Source organism: Cupressus sempervirens, chromosome 6 (genome assembly GCF_028749045.1).
Source record: "Cupressus sempervirens isolate cs-2001-9-10 chromosome 6, ASM2874904v1, whole genome shotgun sequence".
In the NCBI taxonomy this organism is placed as follows: domain Eukaryota; kingdom Viridiplantae; phylum Streptophyta; class Pinopsida; order Cupressales; family Cupressaceae; genus Cupressus; species Cupressus sempervirens.
The window spans coordinates 137,599,725-137,625,107 of NC_143123.1; the positions used below are offsets into that span (position 1 = coordinate 137,599,725).

General features: G+C 38.1%; 1 long non-coding RNA gene across 2 annotated transcripts; it reads right to left on the reverse strand.

Moving 5' to 3' along the window:
• Positions 1-46: 46 nt before the first annotated feature.
• LOC149551605 (uncharacterized) lies at positions 47-24,844 on the reverse strand. Of its 2 annotated transcripts, none has more exons than XR_016352779.1 (3): positions 23,730-24,844; positions 11,032-11,606; positions 47-455 (listed from the first exon to the last, which is right to left on the reverse strand). It is a non-coding gene; the product is annotated as an uncharacterized LOC149551605 (long non-coding RNA). The 2 variants fall into 2 exon arrangements; XR_016352778.1 differs by having other exon boundaries at positions 47-471.
• Positions 24,845-25,383: the final 539 nt, after the last annotated feature.

A 25,383-nucleotide genomic window follows, 5' to 3' on the forward strand; every position in this document is an offset into this window, starting at 1 on the left:
TGTGTTGAAATAAAATAGACCTTCTCAATCCAACTTCTCTTTGAAGTTTGTACTAGAATTGATTCGTTATCATTCCTTTTTTCCCAAAAGAAAACAACATCAAAATCTTATAAAACCAAAATAATTCTTCCAATTTTTGGCTTTTTCCAAAAGCAAATCAAACAAAATCAAAATCTTATAAAACCAAAATAGTTCTTCCAATTTTTGGAAGGAACTTGGCTGCCCTGCCCTGCAGCTCTTGTTTTTACATAGGTAATGATGTAAAGAATAAAGAAACATTTTTGGCATTTGTCAAAAATGCATAAAGAATGAATTTGTGAATTAGTCTATTTTTCTGAAAATCCAGCAGAAAACTCCATATCCACCAAATTGGATAGTGTGTATATAGTCTACCTCCGAACATTCTGGATGAAGAAAAATGCAGCCACATTGTGGATGCTACATACAACCTTAGGCTGCCAAGAAGAATATCTGTTAAAAAAAATGCAGATAAAAACAGCTGATTATTTTATTTCTTACTGAAATTTCAAAAAACAGGGCTGTGCCATGTAATATGCATGAAAGCATCGAGAACAAAAGCCGAATAATAAGAATTATGGACAGAAATGCCGGAAATAGTCTGAAAACACGAAAAGAAAAATTAAAATTCTCTTCTAACTGAAAGTGAAGAAAATTTGGCTTGCAAAAAGAAGGAAGCCCTGAACGAAGGCTCTTCAAAATAACAAAAAATAAATATTGCTACCCGATTGGCTTTGGTGAACCCATATAGTATGAGAACAATTCAATCTAAGGTATCACTCCCTCCTACAAAGATAAGTTTGAACAATAATCAATTCTTAAAAACATGTAGCAGCATCCTGACTACTATGACGTATTTATGTTTGATGGATATTCTGAACTGGCAGAAAAATAAAGGATCACTTTTGAATGCATTCGTCTAAAAAGAGCAATTATGCATGGCTTCTCAATGTGACAATGAGCATTGGTAAACATAATATCAATTAAGAGTTCAATGCCAATCAAATCAATCTATCATTGATGTATTCATGTTTGATGCATACTCTAAACTGACAAAGAAAAATAGAGGATCACTTTCAAACAAATTACTTTAAAAGAAGCAAGGACGCATGACTCCTAAATGTGACAAAGAGCATTTCTAACAAACTGTCGAAAAGAGGTCAGTGCTTATTAATAATTTTATCCTTGGGGAAATGCAACTCAGTATTCTTTTTAATGACAATCAACTTCTAAGATAATAAGCATGATGAGTTATCTCTACATAGACATATTTTAGAAAAACTAAAAATTATCAGTCAAAGTCAAGAACAGCTTGGAAAAACCTAGTTGGAACAAAGGATATCAAATTGAACCATTTTATCCAGTTGAGAACAGTATGATTCATGTTAATTGGCTCACAAAGATGATGAAATGGAAATCTTCCCACTTGATAACTGTTGCAAAATAGATGAATATAAAAAACATCTAAGAACAAAAAGAAATGTCTTTTCTTCTAGGCGCAATTTACTACCATCTATTCCTATTTTTTAAGAAATTGGCAATGCAGAAATCCAGGACTAAAAAGAAAGAAAACCGATTGTAAATCAGTTTTTATGTTGTACAGACAACTATATATTCCTGAGTTTTTATTTGCCTGTTGCTTGTATTAATGTCACACAAGGTGCAACTATGCAAAGTGTGTGCTCTAAGGAGCTAATGAACACTAAGAGTAGCCATGGATAAAAATTGCATCAAACTTAGTGATTGCCTGAGTGAAGTACATCAATTCGGAGGTAAATTTTCTTAAAAATTTGCCTACGAAACTTCTATTCTATGTGGTGGCGGGTGGGGAAATGCTTCTGAATTTGTGAGATCTCATTTTGTTCAAAGTGGAATTGTTATTTTCATATCATGCATAGAGAATCTTGTCCCCAAAGAAATGCACCCTGCAGCATGCATTACTCCCAAGAGTTGCAAGCATTACATCCCATATTTTAAGGAAATTTTTAATTCCTTTCTATTAAATGACCTAAAATATAGAAATAAAATTACCGCTTTCTACCATCCATAACAAGCAATAATAGGCGGCCCATTCATGGGCTTGGTAGGGTTAATCCTATTCAAAAAAGGGGAAAGGTTTGCTGGACACCACCAGAGGAAGGATGGGTTAAAATTAACTTCGACAAGGCGGCTAGGGGAAACCCAGGGATCTCGGGGCGTACCAAGAGACTACAAGGGCAATAATCTCGCCTTCATGGAAAAACGTCTGCATAATGGCACAAATAATGTGGCTGAATGTTTTGTAGCTAAAGAGACTCTTGTCTTAGGAACCAAACTAGGCATTAGAAGAGTCCATTTGGAAGGGGACTTAGAGATTATCATAAATGGCATTAAGAAAGGGAAGATGTAGGCTTGGCACCTTAATAAATATGTTCAGCAAATCAAAGGTTTACTAATGGAATTTGAAGACTTCAAGGTTTTCCGTACATTCTGAGAAGCGAACAGGGTGGCGGACATGTTGGCTAACATGGGCGCAAATGCAGTAATGGGTTCTCAGAATGAAATTTTTGAGGGCTTGCGACACCTTGTATTAGATTAAAGAGAGAATTTTTTTTTTTGCCTTGGCTAACATCAAAAATTAAAACATTTACATCTTGGCCGATTTTTTCAGGGAAAGCATCATGACTCCTTCCCCTAATGGCATTTATCATTTTACAACATGTAGAGATCCCAATCCTCCGTGCGTGTCAGCTTGGGTGAAATCATTTCTCGTTACTCCAATGTTAGCTTGTTTCCAAAGAGTTCCAAGCACAATTAATTTAGATAGAAGACAAGCCAAACTCAGCATTTTTCAAAGGCAATAGAAATGGAGGCTAATATTGCTTTAGGCTCTAAGAATTAGACGCTGACTTACGAGGGCAAAATCACTATTCGGTGCCTTAAGAACATATTTGTGTTTGATGATCCGGATTTCTTGGAGGGAGTTTAGCAAATGTTTGGGCCGGAGTACCTAGATACATATTGGAAGCAACAATCGAACCTAGACATGGCATCTCTATTTTCGATGTTGGCACTATTGGTGGGGGAAACAAAGGAGGAGGTTTGCCGTGTAGTTGCTGCTTGTGTGGATATGCAGTGGTTTTTGGGGCTGGATGTTATTATTGAACATGTTGTCTTGGATGTGGGTATAGAGATCGGAGAGGAGCCTTGGAGGCTAGTTGGTGGTGGTGAATCATTTGTCCAGCCATTGGTAGTGTGGTCCTCTGCAAACCCACAAGGAGTGCATCTCCCAAAGGCAGAGCAGGGTTGGAGAAAGATTGTGGATTTTCTGCTTGGGCAAATTTGAGTGTCAACCGAAAGCAAGTGAGGCTTCATGAAGGCTACACCGAAAAAGAGCAAGCTCGCTCCAAGGCAACCATTGCGTCACCAACTCATGGAGAAGAATCAGCAAGAGGGGAGAGCTTCCACATCAAAGGGAGTCTGGGTGGATGCCTCATTGGTTGAAGAACAAGGGGATGGCAGTTGTAAGCGTCGTCGGGTGAGGCAGGGGATTTCAGTGATGGATGATCGCTCAATGCCAACGTTTACACATGAGGAAGCAGCTCGCTGGTTTGAGTAGCAATAGATGATGGTGGAGACAACAGTGTTTGCATGCGGGAATCTTTGGTCCTATTTGTCTCTGCTTTTTTATGGTTTAGGCTTTTGGCAGACTGTTAATACTTTGACTTTTTGTAATGTCAAATGTATGGCCATGGGATGGCTAGATTTATGGCAGTAAGGTATATGGCCATACCGATATATTGTAATCTCTCTTTAATATAAATATAATACAAATAATATTACCGATAAAAAAAAACACAATCAATAACAGGCAATTGACACCTACAGCCTACCTCCACCAGGATAATGAATAAGGCTACAATTTATAAAATCAAACTGAAAAAAGCAAGGTATTCAAAATATATACTTCAAAACCACAAATATTCTCAGAATGTGTTGATGCAGAAACAGATGAATGATTTTAGAGATGATCACACAAATAAAGGATATTCAAGATAATATCCATGCAAATATATAATTAGCATAAATGATATGCATTTCATGAAGATAGGATATGTTATAAGGAAAAAGCTGAGGGAGAGGAGGAACAAAGGGTGCAGTTTTGGTTTGGAAGACAAAAAAAACCTCCTTTATTGTTCTCCTTCTTACTGCTTCATTATTTTTCTTCACTTCTCTAAGTGTTTTTGATTTTTGATTTTTTATGGTTATGATTAAGTCTTTACTTTTGTTGATTATTGAAAGTGTTTGGTTTCCTCCATTTCTCTTTTTTCTGCCTATTTTTCATTCACTAAGTCTGTATGCTCATGCAAAGATTTGATAGGATATGAGACTGGTGTTGGTAAAAAGGTCAGAGGTTGGAAAAAAAGAAGGAAAAATATGATTCTTTGCAGAGATATCTAATCTGGTGAAATGGAATGCTGTGGCTTGGTTCTTCAAATCAGGAGGATGTCTCTATCATTTATTCCATACTCTTTTGTGGATGTTTGTTGCAGTAGCATCCTGGGATAAAAAGAAAACCTACATCACCAAAAAATGTAAGGCTGTTAAAATCCCTAGTGTTTTAATTTGTTGAAGTTTGTTCATGTAAGTATGCTTTGATCTATGAGCTTCAAATTTTTAAAAGAAGGGGAGAATGATTGAAACAGATTTGAAAATCAGGAGGTTGACCACCAACTCCTTAGAAGTAGAAGACAACTGTAATTGTGTTTGCAAAGTTTAGAAAGATCTTCAATAACCAATCTTTTGAGGAACAATTGTACGTGATTGATAAAAAATTAAAAATTAAAAGAAAGAGAGTTAAGGGTTCTGTTTGGAGGGGTGTCTCCTAAGGAAAGGAGTATTCTAAGTAGAATAGGAAATGTAGTTACAGGGGGAGTTTTTGGCGAGGAGGAGACAAAAGCCCATGTAAGCTTCCTATCTGAAATATAAGTCATATCTAGCTATTTCTGGTTTCAATGCTACTAAGAATGTGTTTCACATTATTTTTTGCTACATAAATTTCCCCCATGTCTGTTTGCCGTAGTTGTTTAAGTTCATTGATTTGGACTGTGCTGGGCTAACGCTACACCAGTTTGGTCCTCACACGAGTCAAATGAATAGGGTCATTAAAATAATTACGTTTAGATGGAAAATATAATAAAATACGGCATGCAGTTGTATGGAAACTATATACTAAACCAAGAGAACTAGGGAGAATGGGCCTTAAAACTCTTTTTTGTGAGTAACTCTTGTTTTGAAATTATTGATTAGGGAATCTGGTGGAAATGGCCCTTGGAAACTATTGAATCAACATAATCTTATAAATAAAACATGAAAAAAAACCTAGATGGTTTGTGTTGCATATTTGGAACATTCTATTAGTGATTTTAAGGTGAGATCCTTTGGCTTACCTATTTTCAATTTTGGAAGGCTTAGGTCATTGTTATAGACTTAACCACCGGTCACGAGGTTCCTTTTTTTTTGTAAAATGGCCATGTTCTTGCTTTCAAATCTGTCTGGTGGAGTTTTTGGCATAAAGATGCACCTTTAGCTTGTTTGGAGGATAGTTTGCTAGATCCTGGTATTCAAAAGAGCTAACAGAATTGGAAAGTATTCAAAGGGAGGAGTGAATGCTGACTTGCGATCATCTCATCAATAAATTGTATGTGCTAAAGAGGATGAATGGAATTGTTTTTAGTAGATTGGTAGGTAAAAGTCATTGGATGCTACTACTAGATACATTTATTAGTTGTCTTCAATGCTAGTTCTGCAAAGTAAATTCTCTATGGGGCCTTAATGACCCAGTGGATGTTTGATTTCCTCAAAGCCAAAAGTTGTTTTTCCATTCTTTGTTAATTCATCACAATCTTCTTGGTGGTGTTAACTATTTTCTTGCTGAGGCTAAATTGTGTTTGGAACTTTGGACTATGCTCAAGTCGAGTTCTTGCACTATTTATTCAATTATTATCCCCTATTGTACTGGTTTGAGATTGCTTTCTTCCATCCAAGTTGGCATGCTCAACAAAAGTATTTTTGACTAGTTGAATATTGTGTTTGGATTTATTTATTATGGTAAGAGTTGTCAAATTTATCATCTAAGCTTTGATCCATTTTTTTTGTTGAAATATTTTGATACATTTTGGTTGAAATGAAAACAGATGCGTTTCAACGACAATAAAAATTTTCACTGGCTTCTCTAGAGAAGTCATTACTCCCATGCTTTCTATGTAGGTTAGCTTGTACGTGTAACATCGTAAGCTATCTTCCCAGTAATAATTTCATGTTCTGTTTAACACCCACTTTGGTGGTTTGCCTCATCTTGTACAAGCAAGCTTGTCCTAGGTTAGATTGACAATCTTGGTCGTGCCACCTAGTGTCTAGCCCTTTGTGCAACTAAATTGGGCACCCAATGTTGATATCTTCTCAATTTGGCTCCAAATTCAGATCCTTGAATTTCGATTTTGTTGATGTCAATTTTGTACCACTACATAACATATAGCAAGTGAATATTTGATATGGAATATCAAACACTCAACCCCTCTCTTGAAAAGTAAATACTCATGAAGAACATGAGGAAAACTCCAAGGTTCCTTACACCTGTGGATACTAACTCAGTTATATTAATGTAATTTGCTAGTTAATCATGTAGGCGGGCTTACGTTATTCATTCGAAGATAACTTGGACTTTTGCTGTGATGGTCTTGAATCTAGCTTTGCAATGTATACTAGCGCCAAATGATGTTGATGGTGATGATGGAGGGAATGTCCACCAGCAATGCTTTGATTTTCTAACTTTCTCCAAGAATGAATTCCAACTACTACACTACTCGTTGTTTTACCTCTACTCCTATGAATGGAAAGATTAGAAAATGGACGGGGATCAAATCTGATGAAAACTTACCAGTGGCTCTACCTCCATAGATGCAATGATTCAAGGGAAAAAAGACTAGATTACCACGCAAGGCTTCCAACAAGCCACTAGGATGCTAGTGGCCTAGTTTACGGATCCCTATCAAATATCCACTAATATCACCACACAACTATCCATCTATTCTTACTCTTACTCAACAACTTTCTTGAAATAAAATCTACTTTAACAACTTCAATGGAATTGAACTCTAACTATTGGAAGTAGAAACCATGCAATAACACCAAGTGTTTTTATCACCACGCAAGTCACAACAATGATAAGAGAAGCAATTTTGGTATTATCTTAACAAACAATTTTCTTCAACCCTTGGAAGTAGAAACCATGCAATAACACCAAGTGTTCTTAATCACCATGCAAGACACAACAATGATACAGAAGCAATTTTGGTATTATTTTAAGCAACAATTTTCTTCAACCCTTTACAAATGAGAGAAAATGGCCTTATATAGGGGCCAAAATTACAACCAACGGTAGAGATTAAGAGGCAAAATCAATGATCCAGATCAAATCTCAGAAACCCTACTTAGGCTTGCCACCCCATCAGCCAATGAGAAGACACCACCTCATCAATGGACCAATGAAAAAAAGAAAAAGTGGCAACCAATGAGAAGGCACCAAAATGGTAGCCAATCAGAATCAGACACCTATCTTACCTAAGAAGAAGGAGAATTTGTCACTTGGGCTTACATCAAATGATCCTCTAATATAATTCTACACTTTTCTTTCATCATTTTAGCCAAGGCAATGAACTTGGCTAGCCTGTCGTTAACTTCCTTCATGAGAGGGCAAGTCATGTGCTTCATCTTGAGCTCAATTGAATTCATCATGTTGCTCGCTGCTTGTAGTGTTTTCTCATGATCCTTCTCATATTCTTTCGCATATCCGATAAAGGCATTGAGGGAGGCAAGGGTGCCCAAATGTTTCTTCTTGATGGAAACCTTCCTCAACTCATCCAATCTCGATCCAAACTCTGTCTCATTGATGCTCTCCTCTTTGATATCTTAAAAATCAAGTGCAACCCCAACATTGCCCAACATGGTTGAAATGGAAGTGTCAACGCCTGGGCTATGTTGTGCAATCTCATTTTGTATCTCCTCAAGTATCCTCAATCTAATGGTCAAGGCAACATACCAAGACTCCACCGTACTCATTCCTCCATCCAGCAACTTGGTTCTCTCCAAATATCTCTCCGGTAGCCTAATAAATGCCCATAGCCTGGGAATGGCTAAGTCCTTGACTGGAAGGAAATCCTTCCACTCCCCTTCAAATGTTTTAAATTTGTCTCTAATAGCCATCAACGACTTGAGTGTCGAGATAAAGGAAGGCAAGAAATTTTGCCCATCTTGAATTATATCACTGATCCACTCTTTGACTTCATGCAGCTGAGCCAATATCTCTTCTATGTTGCTCACGTTGTCTTGTGGAAGGGCTGCCTAATGCAATTGTTGGATAGGCTGGCAATCTCTCCAATACTTGTTTTCAGCCTCCAACTTTACAATCCTCTTATTCGCCTTCCTCAACCTTTCTCTAATTGAAACCATGCCTTCCTGGATCTCCTCACATTCCATATCATCCGTGATTCTTCCCAAGTTGTGCTCTACTATCTCATACTCCTAGGCTACAATCTCATCCACTGCCTTGCTAACCTTTGGTATAGCAATCAGAACTTTTTGGTGACCCTCATCATCGCTCCTGATTACCTTTGCCATCATTTTTGCAATTTGTTTCTATTTCTCACTATCTTCCTTTTCCAGTAACCCTTGAATATCTTCAACTATTCGGACAATCACCACCTCGCCTCTTGGCATAAGCATTTGCCCTCACCATAGTGGTGCAGTGCATCTCCCCAAATCAAGATTCGGTTTGACTAGCAAAGCATCAACAACAGCCTCAGGCGCTTGGCTTACTTCCTCAATATCAATTGGTGTATCATTTTCTTCACTAGTGACTGCCACACTATCTTCGTGTTGGTTCTCCAAGAGAGGAGAGTATTCGGTACTGTCGCTGAAACCACTGGATTCTAGATCAGAGCTCACCTCCACCAAGACCCTTTGTCCACTTGTATTAACCCCTTAGCTCCTAGCCTCAATTATGCTCTCCCTTGACGATGCCGCATTCTGTCTCTTTGTTGGAGGCTCCTGATGTTCTTTACTTTTCTCAACCTCCAAATTTCTCTTCTTGCTCTTAATTGCTCTTTGTTGATGTCTATTGCCCCCACCTTTCTGTCTGATTGACTCCATTGGACCTTCTTTCTCCGGTTTCATCTTCACATAAGTAAGGTGTACCTTCTGACTTTATAATTGCCTTAACTTCTCATTATACCATGACTCAGTGTGTAGATCAGTTGTCTTTGTAACTGCCTCTAAGGATCCTGATGATCATCCCAATCCACTGGACCCAACTCCATTACATCCACTGTATCATAATGTTCTCTTAGCACATTTTCATCATCTTCCAGTTGATCGAGAATATCAAGGCCTCTCCATCTGATTGCCCTCATCATGCCCACTAACAATCTTGAGAAAGCTAGAGCTTTCTCAAGTGAAAGTCATCCTATGCATTGGCCCAAAAATCTTCTATAGTAGGAATATGTTTGAATGTGTTTTCGTGTGATGCCTTAATAAGACCATTAGGATCGAATCCTTGTCTTTCTCTATACCATTCTAACTCCTCTGCAGCTGCAAATGCAACAAAATTGGGGCAAGTATCGTTGTCTATTCCAAATGAGAAGGTAATCCATGTCTCACCTTTAAGTTTCATCATCTTGTCATAATGCTCAAGTTGCCTAGTCAACTCCATCAAAACTATCTTGTCGGGTGGGTACCTTGGAAATCTCTTGGGACAAACTGTAGTTCTTACTACTATAATATGCATGAATTGCGAAAATTGGATGGACCAACTCCCATACTTCTTAACTTTTGCTTCCACTTCCGATGAGAGCCTCCTAGCAGGTGTCCCTTCTAATATCCTTATCGTCTTCATGGAAAAGGCATCATAAAACATCTTATAGTCTTTGGTGTTGTGCAAATGAAGCTGTGGATAGCACTCATGCACCAAACATTGCCCCAACCCATTGCCAATCATTCCTAAGGCTTTAAGTCTAGGATTTTCATAAAGTCTCGCAATCAAATAGAAAAGATAGGATCCTATGTAGAATTGTTTTTGATTTTGCATTGTCCTAAGTTGCAACTCTAAATTTTCACTTATGATTCTAGCCCAATCAAATTTTCTCTTTCCATTTTCAATTTCATCAATAAAATAGTACATCCAAATCTGAATTGCATATCTTGAGCCATGCCCATGATCCGGCTGAGAAGCACAATAAGGTCGCCATACTCTGATTTGAAATCCGACTTGGTGAGCTTTGACGACTTGGCAACTCCCTTCTTGCCTTCGTGTAACCAATTCTGCTTTAGATGAATGAAGTAAGCATCCTGATTATCCTGAAAGAACTTGGAAGCCTAATCCATCATTACCACTGTCATGCCTTTCAACTGTACCATGTTCACTGTGCCGGTTGTTGGTGTCACTTACTCGCCTCACTTTCGAGAAGAAGGTGGTCTTAGACATCATGTTTTCCTTTTCTTTTTTGGTATTCATTCCCTTTGGGTTCTTGCTTGTACTAACATCTACCATCCTAAACACTTATTTCTGCCCCTTCGTTCTAAATGATATGAACTACACTTATCAATCTCCAAACTTCTTTCTATTGCTGGAATCTAGTTTATTTCTGCCTCTCCAAATCCTATCTCTACACTTATCAATCTCCAAACTTCAATCCTAGGGGTGGGACTACCACTTATTTCTACCTCTTCGTTACCTTAGGATGGACTACACTTGTATCTCCCAACTTCAATCCTAAGGTGGCCTAACTTATTTCTGCCTCTCCAAGTGTCCTATCATGAAATCTACACTTAAATCTCCCAACTTTAGCCTATCAATGGAAATGAAGTCGTGGATGAGTAGTGCAAGAAGAAGATAAGGGAAACGAACCAAGCAAGAACAAGGAATAAAATTTGCCTTTAAAACCAATATTCACATCTAAAAATGAATGAGAATTTTACCTTAATTATGCCTTTACCAATAATCGGGTCTCTTCAAATTCAGATCTGATCTCAGAAAATTCAGTCCCTCCTCCAAAATATGATGCCCTAGTGAAAATCAAAATTCACCAACCTTGTGAAAATCTGCCCTAAATCAGGATTTCGACTTCCCAAATTCGCCTTCAAATGCAAAAAATCAGACCTTAAATCACTTTGCCTCTTCACCAAATAAAATCACCATAGCTGGAGGAAGAAAATCGCAGCCCAGGAGGAAAAATCAGACTTCAAAATTGCTGCCAATCTCGCAAAAATCAGGCTTTCCCTCACAAATTCGACCTAGGGTAGAAATCACCCAACTTGGAAAAATCAGATCTGCTCCTCCAAATCGCCTTAGGGAAGAAATCACCCAATTTGAAGGAAGAAATCACTGCCAAGAAATGTAAAATCAGACCCCAAAAATCACCTTAGCTGGAAATTCGCCTCTTTAGAAGAAAATCGCTCAATCTTGCAAGAGGTGGAAAGAATGAATGAGGAAATAAGAGGGGGGAAGCCCCTTCTTATATCCTCCAGTTGATCTCCAGAGTGGACCGACCTGCCTAGAGGGAAACGAATTTTAAGTTAGATCTCCAAAGATGGCCCAGATTTAAATGAAACATTATAATAACTAAGCCCTATAGCAAAAATTGGCCCATTTAATTGTCAGTTTGATCCAGAATTACAAAATAGAAACAAGGTGAGCCTAGGAGATGTCAAAATTTTCATTTAACATTTTGGTAATTAAAATATCATTAAAATCGAATCTAGCAAGCCAAAGTCAATTTTCAATTTCAAATTACCAATTTTTCTTTTACATTTCTAAAATCCTCTAGGCAAAATTCAACCAAATTAATGAGATTTTGCAATTTAATCCAATTTCAATTTTGCAATACAATTTCAATTTTTAACAAAATAAATCCTTTTCCTGGTACTTGAAATTTAAACTCTAAATCCAATTTCACTATCAAAATTTCTTTTCACTGAAAAAATTCAAGATTTTACAAAACGACCAAATCTAAGATTCATTTTGAAAATGCTCACTCTTATACAATTATATCAAAATTTCAAAAATCCATCTAAGTCCAAAAATTTGCAATTTTATCCTGCCAGATATTATTTTACCCATAAAAAAAATTGTTGTTGAAACCTATTTGGCCTAAGGACAAAATCACATGTTTTGGAAAATCAAGTTTCGACTAGATGAAAACAAACCAAATCCCCGCCTAGAGATCAAGATGTCCAAGGTGTAAAAGTTGTCAATTCAAAAACCTCTAGACAACTCCAAAATTTTGCTAAGGTGAAAGAAAAATTTATACTACGCGAAAAATGCAAAGGCTTGCCCGAAAAAGGGGGTCCCCAAAGTTTTGGGGTGATTGTGTGAAAACCTCACAACAGGCTTCAGGCCCTTAACAGTTGTAACCTTGTTGTCGGCCTCTCTTAGATAATGTTTGCAAAAAGGTTTACATCACATATAAAGTTGACTCCCTCTCTGATGGGGACACAACCCAAGCACAGAATGGACACAACAGAAACAGGAAAGGGAAAATTTTATTAACTGTGAAAATATGCTAGTACACTTAGTGCAGAGAAACAAACTCCAAAACATGCCCTATGGGCTTACAATAGCATAAATCTAGAGATAAATTCTTCTCCCAGTACCTTCTCTCAAACTCCACTCCGAACTGCCTTTTACAATGCCAGAAATGTTCTTAAATAGACCCCGAAGGGTTAAGGATTAGGAATACATTCTAAAAAGTGCTAGTTGGCATCCACCGACCAAATAGAAGGCTCCAGAAGTCGCATTAGAAGTCGGCACAAAATTAGAAGAATCCAGAAACGGTAACCGAACTTCTGGGAGGCATAACTTTTGAACCGTAGCTTCGATTGACGAACCGTTTACATTTTCGGAAAGCTCTCGAAGCGCTCTATAGCCCTATGAACCAGCTTCGCTCGTCCCCCATTTTTCGGCTCTGTTCGAGGTCATTTAATGCCCCTAACCTGACTTTGAAGCATTCTTAGGAGGTCTCCAAAAATCGAAAAACTGTGATAACTTTCAAACCATGGGGCCTTTTGACTTGATTATTTTTCTGGAATGCTCTAAATTACAATTACATTCATCTGGCCAATTTACACCCTCTAATTTATCAAAATTATGGCTCAATTACATACTCCTATTTTTTCGGCATTTACACGTATCCCAAGGTGTTCAAATACTCTAACCTAGAACACTGATAGTGGAACTGTGAGAGTTGGAACTTTTATTTGACCCAAATGGGTATCTAGAAATGAAAACACATGAAACAGAAACTAAGTCTAAGTACATTTTTTTGGGTGACACAGGATTGCCCTTATACCTCTGGATGCTCCTGCATCAGACACCCAGAGTAGATTGAAAAGTGACCCTGTCACTTTATGAATGGTAGAGGAAATCCCAAATGGGAAACCTCAGCTGCTGATATCCAAGTTGAGTCCTCTATCGACCGTCCTTTCCACTTGACTAGATACTCTTCATACTGCCTATTTCTGGTACTCCTACCCACACAACTATCCAGAATCTCCTCTATCTCCTCCTTCTTAGAAGTAGGAATTGGACATGGCTCTAACATCAACTCCTCATCTGCACCATCATCATGATACTTTGTTAAGTCTGCAATGTTGAAAATAAGAGAAATGTGAATTCCATCTGGCAACTCTACTTCATATGCATTTCCTGAGTCATGTTTCTTCAAAATTTTGCAGGGGCCAAATTTCTTCATCTTTAGCTTGTTGTAAGTACCGGCTGGAAATCTTTCTTTTCTTAAGTGTACCATGACTAGATCCCCTACTTGGAACTCCTTATGTCTTCTCCTTTGATCAGCCCTAGCTTTATACTGTTGGTTCATCTTGGTAATGTGTGCCTGGACCTCCTCATGTAGATGCTTGATATGTTCAGCAAATTCTTCAGCTTCAGCACTTGTCCTCTCCCCTTGCTCTATCTTCCTCAATTCTGATGCAGTCCTTGGGCTACTTCCATATACAATTTGGAATGGTGATCTACCAGTACTCCTGTTTATAGAGTTATTGTAAGCAAACTCTGCTTGTGGTAGAATCAAATCCCACCCCTTGGGCTTATCCCCAACTAAACATCTCAACAAATTGCCCAGACTTCTATTTGGTCGTCAGTCTGCGGGTGATGCGTGGAACTGAATTTCAAGTCTGTTCTCAACTTCTTCTACAATGTTTTCCAGAAATACCCCACAAATTTAGTATCTCTGTCAGAAACTATACTCCTTGGGAGACCATGTAGTCTTTCCACCTCTCTGAAAAACAAGTTTGCAATATGGACAACATCATGAGTTTTGTGGCATGTAATGAAATGTGCCATTTTGGAGAACCTATCAACCACCACAAATACTGAGTCATTACCCCTTTGTGTCCTCGGCAATCCAAGAACAAAATCCATACTTATGTCCTCCCATGGCTTTGATGGAACAGGCAATGGCTGATATAGTCCAATATTGTGACTAAATCCCTTGGCCACTTGACAAACCTGGCAATTCTGTACAAACTTCTTTACATCCTGTGACATTTGAGGCCAAAAATAATGTTCTTTGAGAATGGCAATGGTCTTATCTCGACCAAAATGTCCTGCCATCCCTCCACTGTGTTTCTCCTTAATCAGATTTTCCCTCATGGAACTCCATGGAATGCACAATTGACTGCCCTTGAACAACATACCATCTTGAATCGAATAGTCTAGCCACTTGGTTCTATCTATAGCAACAGGCTCTTTACAAGCTTTCCACGCTTCAGCAAAATCAGGATCCTCATGGCACAGATTCTTGAGTTCATCAAACCCAACTACTTCAATCTGCATTACTGTAAGCAACAACTGTCTCCTACTTAGTGCATCTGCAACCCTGTTAGATTTTCCACTTCTATGCTTCAACACAAATGTATAGCTCTGCAAGAACTCTACCCACTTCATATGCCTCTGATTCAATTTACCTTGGCTATTTAGGTACTGTAATGCCTGGTGATCAGTATATAAAACAAATTCGTTTGGCAATAAATAATGCCTCCATTTCTTTAAGGCCTGAACTATTGCATAGAACTCTTGATCATAAACAAAATACTTCTTTTTCGCATCATTCAATTTTTCACTAAAATATGCAATAGGCTTACCTTCTTGGCTTAATACAGCCCCAATAGCGCTGCCACTAGCATCACAATCCACCTGGAACACCTTTCTAAAATCTGGAAGTGCCAACACAGGTTGTTCTGTCACCTTCTTCTTCAGCATTTCAAAACTTCTCGCAGCTGCCGTAGTCCATTTGAACTCTTTTCTATCCCCTCTTATTATGTCAGTCAGGGGTGCACATATGTCACTGAAATTCTTAATGAACTTCCTGTAAAAACTAACCAGACCATGAAATGATCTTACCTCAGTAGCAGACCTTGGAGTAGGCCATTCCAAGATGGCTTTTACCTTCTTTAGATCCATTTTGAGACCTTCAGGTGATATAACAAACCCCAAGTAGACTAACTCCTTTTTTGCAAAGATACACTTCTTCAGATTAATTAACAGTTTCTCTTCCCTTATCCTTTCAAGGACACTACGAATATGCAATAAATGTTCTTCCAAAGTCTTGCTGAAAATTAAAATATCATCCAAATAGACAATAACAAATTTTCCCAAGAACTTCTTAAGTACCTCATTCATAAGCCGCATGAAGGTGCTTGGGGCATTCGTCAATCCAAAGGGCATGACTAACCACTCATAAAGACCCTCCTTGGTCTTGAAGGCTGTTTTCCACTCATCTCCTTCTCATATCCGTATCTGATGATAACCACTCTTGAGATCTATCTTTGTGAAGTACTGAGCTCCACTCAAGCAGTCCATAAGATCATCCATTCTTGGCAAAGGAAACCGATACTTGATGGTTATCCTATTTATAGCTCGAGAGTCTGTACACATCCTCCACTCTCCATCCTTCTCTGGTGCCAGTACTGCACATGGACTCAGGCTCTCCCGAATCAAGCCCTTCCTCAATAGCTTCTGAACCTGTCTATTTAGCTCCTCAATTTCAGTAGGAGTCATCCTGTGAGCAGCCTTGTTAGAAAACTAGCTTTTGGGATTAAATCTATCTGATGACTAATTTCCCTTACTGGTGGCAATCCTTCTAGGAAGTTATCAGAGATGATATCTCCAAACTCACCTAGTAAATCCGAAACTTCAAGTGGTATTTCACTACTACCTTCTTTATCTTTCCTAAGAATATAAGCATAGCACATACGCTGATGTTTCATGCCATCTAAAAACTTCCTTCCATCAACAAGACAAATCCTAGCACTGCTACATACCTTTTCACCTTCCTTTTTCATGGGCTTCAGTTTGTAGCGAACTCCATCCTTTGTTAGAGAGTATGTGTTTGCATGACCATCATGTACTTCATGCCTATCAAACTGCCACAGTCTATCCAACAATAGATGACAAACATCCATTGGAATAACATCGCAAAGAACTTCATCATGGTAACTCCCAATTTTGAACTTCACTAAACATTGTTCACTTACCAGGACCTTATGATCATCTTTCACCCAAGCAATCTGATAGGGCTGGGGGTGTTTCTCCCTCTTGAGCTTCAGCTTAGAGACCATCTCTTCTAATACCAAGTTATCAGTGCTACCACCATCAATGATCACATCACAACATTTATCCTCACACTTGCACTTGGTACGGAATAAACTCCTTTGTCTTGGTTCAATCTCACCACTTAGTAGGACCCTTTCATTTACTAAAGTCTCTCCTCTTTCTGCATCCTCTGAATGTGATGATTGTGAATCCTCATCCACATGAGCAACCCTAGCTTGACCCTTAGCTCTCCTATCTGTCCTTCCTTGTCGTTAAGGGCATTCAAAGGCACGATGACCTTCTTCATTGCAATGGAAACAGGTACCACGGAAGCCTCCTCTTCCTTGTCCACGTCCTCTACCTCTTCCTCTCTGATTTCCAAAGTCTTGATCACGGGAGCGATTGAAACCCTCTTTCCTCTGGTTCCTGCTAGTACCCACATCTTCATTTTTCTTTTGGGTTTCATTTCGGCCTCCAGATGACCTACCACTACCCCTTCCTCCTTGACCACGCCCTCTTTGTCTCTCTTCAAACCTTTTATTTAGCTTCTCTTCAACTCGTAGGGCAAATTGGTATGCCTCCTCAACACTGGTCATTCTTACCAGACTTAATTCCTCCTGGATGTTAGGTCGCAACCCACTAATATAACGAGCAACCTTCTCCTTATTTGCTTTTGCATGCCCCGCTCTAATCAGAAGTCGATAAAACTCCTCTGTATATTTCTAGACTGATTTTCTTGCTTGCTTTAACCCATGCATCTTCTTAAACAAATCAAGCTCATAGTCAACAGGAATGAACTGTTTCTTTAGTTTGTCCACCATGCGATCCCACCCTGTGATCTTCTGCTTTCCTCTTCTATTTCTTTCCAATTAAACCTCTTGCCACCAGATTTTGGCATGTCCTTTCAGTTTGGCCTTTGCAAACTTAACCTGATCTGGATCCCTGATATCCTCATACTCAAAGTACTCTTCTAGTTCATTGATCCAGTCAATCAACTCATCTAATTTCAGATTTTCTGAAAATACACCTACATCAATTGTAGGTCTTTTCCCAAACGTAGTAATGGTCTTAAAAAGCCTCTCCTCTGCCTGATTCAGAACTTCCCCGTCAACTTTCCCTTCTGGTCCAATTTCGTCTTCTTCATTGTCGTCCTCACTTTTGTCACCTGCAGTAACATTTGGTCCTCTACAGAGCTCCTCCTACAACGCTTGTAGCTGCCTTTGGAGGGCTCTAACCTCCTCAGGATTAATAGCTCCGGCCCTTCCACCATGCTCTCTTCGTGGAGGCATCTTCTTAACTCAAACCCACAACCACACAGTCCTGGTGCAAACTACCTCACAGTCGGCGCTCTGTCTACACACTCATGAAAACCAGCTCTGATACCACTTGATGGGGACACAACCCAAGCACAGAATGGACACAACAAGAAAGGGAAAATTTTATTAATTGTGAAAATATGCTAGTACACTTAGTGCAGAGAAACAAACTCCAAAACATGCCCTATGGGCTTACAATAGCATAAATCTGGAGATTCTTCTCCCAGTACCTTCTCTCAAACTCCACTCCGAACTGCCTTTTACAATGCCAGAAATGTTCTTAAATAGACCCCAAAGGGTTAAGGATTAGGAATACATTCTAGAAAGTGCTAGTTGGCATCCACCGACCAAATAGAAGGCTCTAGAAGTTGCATTAGAAGTCGGCACAAAATTAGAAGAATCCAGAAACGGTAACCGAACTTCTGGGAGGCATAACTTTTGAACCGTAGCTCCAATTGACGAACTGTTTACATTTCTGGAAAGCTCTCGAAGCGCTCTATAGCCCTATGGACCAGCTTCGCTCGTCCCCCATTTTTCGGCCTTGTTCGAAGTCATTTAATGCCCCTAACCTGACTTTGAAGCATTCTTGGGAGGTCTCCAAAAATCGAAAAACTGCGATAACTTTCAAACCGTGGGGCCTTTTGACCTGATTCTTTTTCTGGAATGCTCTAAGTTACAATTACATTCATCTAGCCAATTTACACCCTCTAATTTACCAAAATTATGGCTCAATTACATACTCCTATTTTTTTAGCATTTACATGTATCCCAAGGTGTTCAAATACTCTAACCTAGAACACTGATAGTGGAACTATGAGAGTTGGAACCTTTATTTGACCCAAATGGGTATCCAGAAATGAAAACACGTGAAATAGAAACTAAGTCTAAGTACATTTTTTTGGGTGACACAGGATTGCCCTTATACCTCTGGATGCTCCTGCATCACTCTCTGATTTGGAAATGCCTAGCAATGGAGTCTAATAGAACTATTCTCTCCAAACATTCTAAGGATCAAGCAATCAAAAGGCAATTGAGCTAAGAAGTATAAGGGTACTATCAATCAAGTTGTCATCTGCAAATTTAAGTTATTTTGTTTCTTATTTGTTATCATGTTATGTACTAACACTTGCAGGACTTCATCAAACACTTGGTGTGGAACTCAAGCTAGGGATTCACATCTAAGGTAATCAATGTTGTTTCAACATCATCATTATTTATTTTCTTCTATTCCTAAGGGAACGTGCAATGGTTTACCACTCATCTTTGCCATTGTGGAGGTGGAAACCCCACTACAGGGTTTGACATAAGCAAGCTCCTATACACCAAAACATTTTCCCCTCCTTTTCTGTTTACAGGTTTAGATCTAAACATTGACGATGACCAGAAGTTACAGACGGATAGAGAAAACATTTCCCAAATTTTGACAAACGAAAAAACCTTGGACACTACTGTGGCCACCAGTATCTAGACACTATTTCCTAAATTTTCAGGCCTGTAACGCAGTAGCCTCCTGCTCCATTTTTTATGCTGGCTTTTGTCAAAATAATCTTCTAGACAGGTCATAGAAGCACTCAACATTTTACTTCAGCGTAATCAACACTGAATTTCAGCACTAGGTTCTTTTTTGTGTCTCATTTCCAGATCTGTAACTATATTCTATGCTTTTGTTCTATATTTTTTGGATTCTTGCAATCTCGTTCAATTTGGCTTCTTTTAACTTAGTTCATTGCATAATCAATTCCCAATCGGACACAAGCAACATATAAACAGAGAAGTTGTGGATCCAAAATAGTTTGGCTCTCCCTTGAGGACAGAATTTAAACCTATCCACACCTCTTCCAATGCTATGTATGTGAAAAGAGCAGGTTGATTTTAAATGCACATGCTAGCTTAGGATCACTTTTCCACTATACCAATAGGTTAACAAATGTCATGAATAGGTGACAAAATTTGATGATGGGGAACCACTGTTCCAGACACTCACACTTAAGGAACAATAATTGATAGTCTTTTTGCATGTGCTGAATAAGAGTTTTTTAACCCAATGTTTCAGGTCACACTCCATGATCTATCATCATCGATAAGTGTTGGAGCTGCATATGACATAGGCTCTAAAGATACAAGATTTCTTAACAGCTTTATTCCAAGTAAAATGGACAAAGATTATTTTTAGGCTGCTAATAAGCATGATCCTGGTGGTGATGGTATTCCTGACATTGGGATTCTTCAGCTTCTAGTGGCCAGTTCCTTGGACAGTGGGAATATGGACGATGCATCTATACTTTACCCCACTAACACCTATCCTAAGTGGTGGATTAGCAAATGTGTTGATTTCAGAACCAAATATGTCGAAAAAGAAGTTCAGAAGTTACTAAAGCAATTGATAAGAATGACGAAGCTAAGGAAAACAGGCTTGCTCAGATACTGCAATATTCAGTTTTTTGTCTGGGTCCTAAGTGCCATGCTGGTTATTTCTCTGTGATATTACTCGTTTGATGTAAGTACTGTCCCATTTTGTTAGTTCTTTGTGAGCTAATCATGAGTAGTTTCACCATCCTTGATCAGAGTTTTGCTCTTCTAGAGCTAATTTATGTACTATTTGTAATCAGCTGCTAATAGGAGCTATATTTTTACAATTTTGTCCAGTATTAATATAAGGTAAGGACACATTTGCTTGATATAATAATATAGTTTATTCTGGTTTAGTTATTTGCATTAAAAATAAGGTTTCATCTATTGGTCATTTGTGAAATTAGAAAAAATAAAGCCATGCAAACACCGTAGATGGATAGTTTAGAGGAACCTTTGGAATGTTTCGTGAAGAATCAAAAATTAGTTATTTTTGGAGAAGTTTTCTTTTTTTTATTACAGAGGAGAATGATTGAAATAGGAGATTAGTTATACATGATTCATGTGAATTGGAATTGTGCAATTTATTTGAAAGAATACTGCTACATAGCAGATTGGTTATCTTCAGATTTGGAGTTGGCTTACCTATTAGCTTTAACTGTCTGTGTTATTGATAGTTATCACATGGAGTTCAGTGTCTTTACTCTTTCATGAGACAAATTCTTTCCCTAGCTCTAAAACTTTAAAAACTAATGTTTAAAATTTTTAGGGTAGTTTTCATCCCAAAATTGTTATTACAGAATTTAGTTAGGCTTACAGTGGATATCAGAATGTTATTCTACCATCTTGTAAAATGATAACAGCTGTCCCAGAGTGGATTCAAAGCAACGAAGAGATAAAAGAGCCATAAAAAAGGATATGCAAGAGAGTCTCCAGCCCTAAGTTCAGAGTATGGGAGTTGACACAGATGACAAAAAATTAAAATCACACAACTACTATTGTTGGACATTAAAAAATAGATCATTTTCTTGAATCTTCTCATCTTTCATTACATAAGGCCGAGCAGTTGGAGTACACATCAAAAAACTGTTTCTCAAGAGTTCATCAAGACGAATCTATTGTCAATTAAGAATTTATCAATTCACCATGATGTAATGTCCATTGCTCATGATAACAGATCAACAGAGAGTACACCTCAAAACTAAAAACAAGAAGTCTTCTAGCTTGGAGTGGCACATGTAACATGAGGAAATTCTGCAACAAACATTACAGGTTACATGCAAAACTCATATAACCTGTAGACATGGTGCAAAAAATTTCCACAGGTGGAGAAAAATGTATGTTCACGTTAAGTTTTCTCTAAAAAATCTGATATTGTGCAAGCTAATCTAAGTCAACCTCAAGAAATTATAGCAGAGATATATCCAAAGGGTATATATTATTGGCAAGATGCAATCCTTGCATCAAGAGATTCAAGCTCACTAGAAAATCATATGCTGAATGTTGTGTATTCATAATTCCAGGTTGAAAGCATCAAAGGAAATATTGATGGTTTGGATGTCAAATGCAACTATTAGAATCTGTAATGCGATAGACCATGGAAATCTAAGGCAAGCAGCGTGAAATGTGCCCTAGAGATTTGAACCCAGTTGCTAGTGAGTTTGGTCATACTTTCAGAGCTTGCCAGGTCCCAAGCCTCAGAATTGACCTTCAAAAGAAAGGTGTAGAAGTGGTTTAAAAAACACCATACCCTCAAAGATTGAAATTCATCTACACCACTTTGTTGGACTACTTATTTCATTTGCAAGAACTAACAAGAAGAGAACAAGACCATTTGAAGCTAACATACAAACTGTTAAAGGAAAAGCCAGCAAAAGTAGTCAGGAACTCAGGATATAATTATTGCTAGTATAAATGAAATCATTATCCGCCTGGTTAGGTAATCATCTTTCTAGGATTGACCTATTCACATCTATCTTAACTTCCCTTAGGCTTTTTCTTCCTTTTGTCTCATTTCATATGATTGGGACATGTGTCCTTATCCTTGAGACAACTATTGCATTTATGTTTGATACTTGTTCACACTTGTCAAGTGAGCTTACAGGTGTTCCATCTTTGAAGGGATCATCAGAGTTTCACTCGTACTGTGTCACTTCCTCATCCTTGCCTAACATTTTACACTCTATGAAAGATTATTCTATTGTGTTGATCATTTTACTAGAGCAAGATTATATTCCTAGCTTTCTACAACAATATCCCAATATTAAGATCATGATGAAACCTATATTCCTCTACCTTCACCAAAATTCCGACTCTTGTACTCCACCTGGCCACCACTATTCTAAGATACACCTATGGTTTTAGGTGAAGGGATCCCAAACTTGCCCATTTAGTGATAGATTGGAAGATGATCCTAGGAAATGTATATTTATAGTTTATAAGAGCATAGTTATTCAAGAACCAAAGCCTATGCCTCGATCTGAGGGCCTAACTTGGAATAACATTGCAACCTACAACTGAAAGAGCCCAAACTTTAAACAGTTGGGTTGAGATGATGTACACTTGATGTTTTGCATGTCACATAAAAGGTTTTCATAGATAGAGGACATAAACGCGAACTCTCACCTAAAAAAGATAAATTTGGAAAACAAAAACCATGGCACTTCACCATATAAATGTGCTTGAAACTTCAATTACACAAATTTGAATATAATCTCAATCTTGACTTTGCTTGTAAATTTGAAATGTCTAAGAGAGATTACTTGTACCATGAACATGACGATCATGAATGTAAAAAACCATAGCATTTTGCCATTGGTTTAGTAATAAGCAATTACCAATGATATAAGAGGATAACAGATCAAGTTCTGTTCAAGATCAAAATCAATTACCAATTATCTCCTACTTATCAAGATCAAGTTCTGTTCTTATTTATAGATTCGTATAGTTCTCAAAATGTATTCCTGAAATGTTAGGTTTCACATTGTTGCAGCTGACCGAACCTCTAGCATCCAACACAAAACACTTTAATAGAGGATAGAGAGCTAGAGAGATGTGTTCTAGAAAACATATTATGAAGCAAGTCTAGTTAATCACGAAAACATAAACATAATGGAAGAGACGAAAATGAAAACTTAGCTGCAAGGTCAGTTCAGTTTTCTAAAAGTAAGAAAGGTAAAAACGAAAACTGAAATTTTATTGGAAGTTTAGAGAAACTGTGAATTTCAGCCAGAAATTTAAACTAGAAAGCAGGATAAAGAATAGTAAAGCACACATATCTCTAATGAAGAACTGGAGTAAGAAAACGTGCTCAAAGTGCATGTACATAATATCAGAAGCTTCCTAAACAGTTTCCTCCATGGAAAATGGACTGAACCATCACTCAAAGTCGGAAGTCACCTTACCTTAATTTCAGTGAGTGTAGGACACTCATGATCAGGTTTAGTCCCCGAACCAATCGCTGGAAGTGTTATAGTCTGTCCATACTCCGTGCTCTGAGATCACTGAATGAACAAAGCCTACGACAGTATCCACAAATTCCACCACGGCACTCACCAAGGAGGACCCACTAAACAGTAGGAACCAAAACAACCAGGACACTGCACCCTTCACGGACTGCATCGCCAGGAACAGCTGCTTATAGAGATCATACAGAAGCAGCCAGAGTATAACAAGGAAAGAAAGGATCAGCGCGCCAATCAAAATTACGACCACACCCACAAGAATTAGAGATAGAATCAGGGAAGCATGGATGAGAACAAAGAGGAGAAGCAGTAAATCAGGCACCATGAAGGAGCAGGAGAAAGCATGATCCTATCCCCTGAGTACTGGATATGCAAGTAAACTTGCAATTTGGTTTTGCATATGCTTACTTCCGAATACCATTGGAGGATTGAATGAATGTACCCAGGAATGATATGAACATTTAAGTTGTCATGTAGAGCTTAGAACTCAAGAACACCTTGAAATTTGAAACAGCCTAGACATACATGTGGGTGTTTGAGAAATTGATAACAAAGGGGAAATCTAAACTGATTGACTGATTGTCTCTAGGCATGAAAATATTTATCAGATAATCCCAGCAAGAGCAAAACGATTATTGGGGCACTCGAAAGTGATTGAATCAGGTGTTCCACGGATCTCACACATTTCTTGTAGTAACCACTGACCAATACTCGAAGCCATTTGGATGTCTAAATGCAAGAATGTTCTGCAATTGAGATGTTTTAGCTATTCAAGTTGAAATTTGCGAGATTTGGCCGCTCGTATAATACAGACGACACAAGTTAAAAGGAAAAACTCTTTTAATATAATCGGAGAAAGATAAATTGAAATGAAGCAGGAATTGTAGGAGTTATGTGAGTAGAAATTGTGTTAACAATGATAGTTTAGAGAGAAACCAGAGAAAATTCTAAAGCAGGAGCAGATGGAATATCAATTATCCAGTAGAGTTTATGGAAGGACCTTGGTCCAGTGGAGAATCAATGCAGTACAACTTGAAATTGGACAACCGAGAGAAAGCCCAGGCATCAAGTCAAATATTAAACTTTTAAACTTTTCCTTTTTCACTTTTTAAAGCACTTTTCTTTATCCTTTTTATTTTCTTAGTAATTAAAATTGAATGGCAAAGGTATCGATGGGAAAAGGGATACAATTAACATCCTTTAATCAAAGTTGGTTGAATAGCCATTTGTAAATCCTTTAATCAAGGTAAAATTCTAATGTGACATTCTTAAGACCCCTAACTAGGCCACTCCTAATAGGGTGATGAAATCTGTTAATAGGGTCACACATAATAGGGCTGTCATATGGCAGCCCCTAATTGGTTGCTTGGTTGCTCCTTCATCACCCAATCATTTCCTAGTCAACACCTACCTCATCACCACCACCTCATTTCCACATGGTGCTCTGTTATTGCTCAAAACTCACAGGTTGTCCATTATAACGGAATGCTTTCAATCAAACTCATTTACTGTATTGTTAACAATAGTTTTAAGTTTTTTATAGAGCTTTTGCATTTTTATGGCGTTCGTTCAAATGCATCCTTAATTTGCGTTA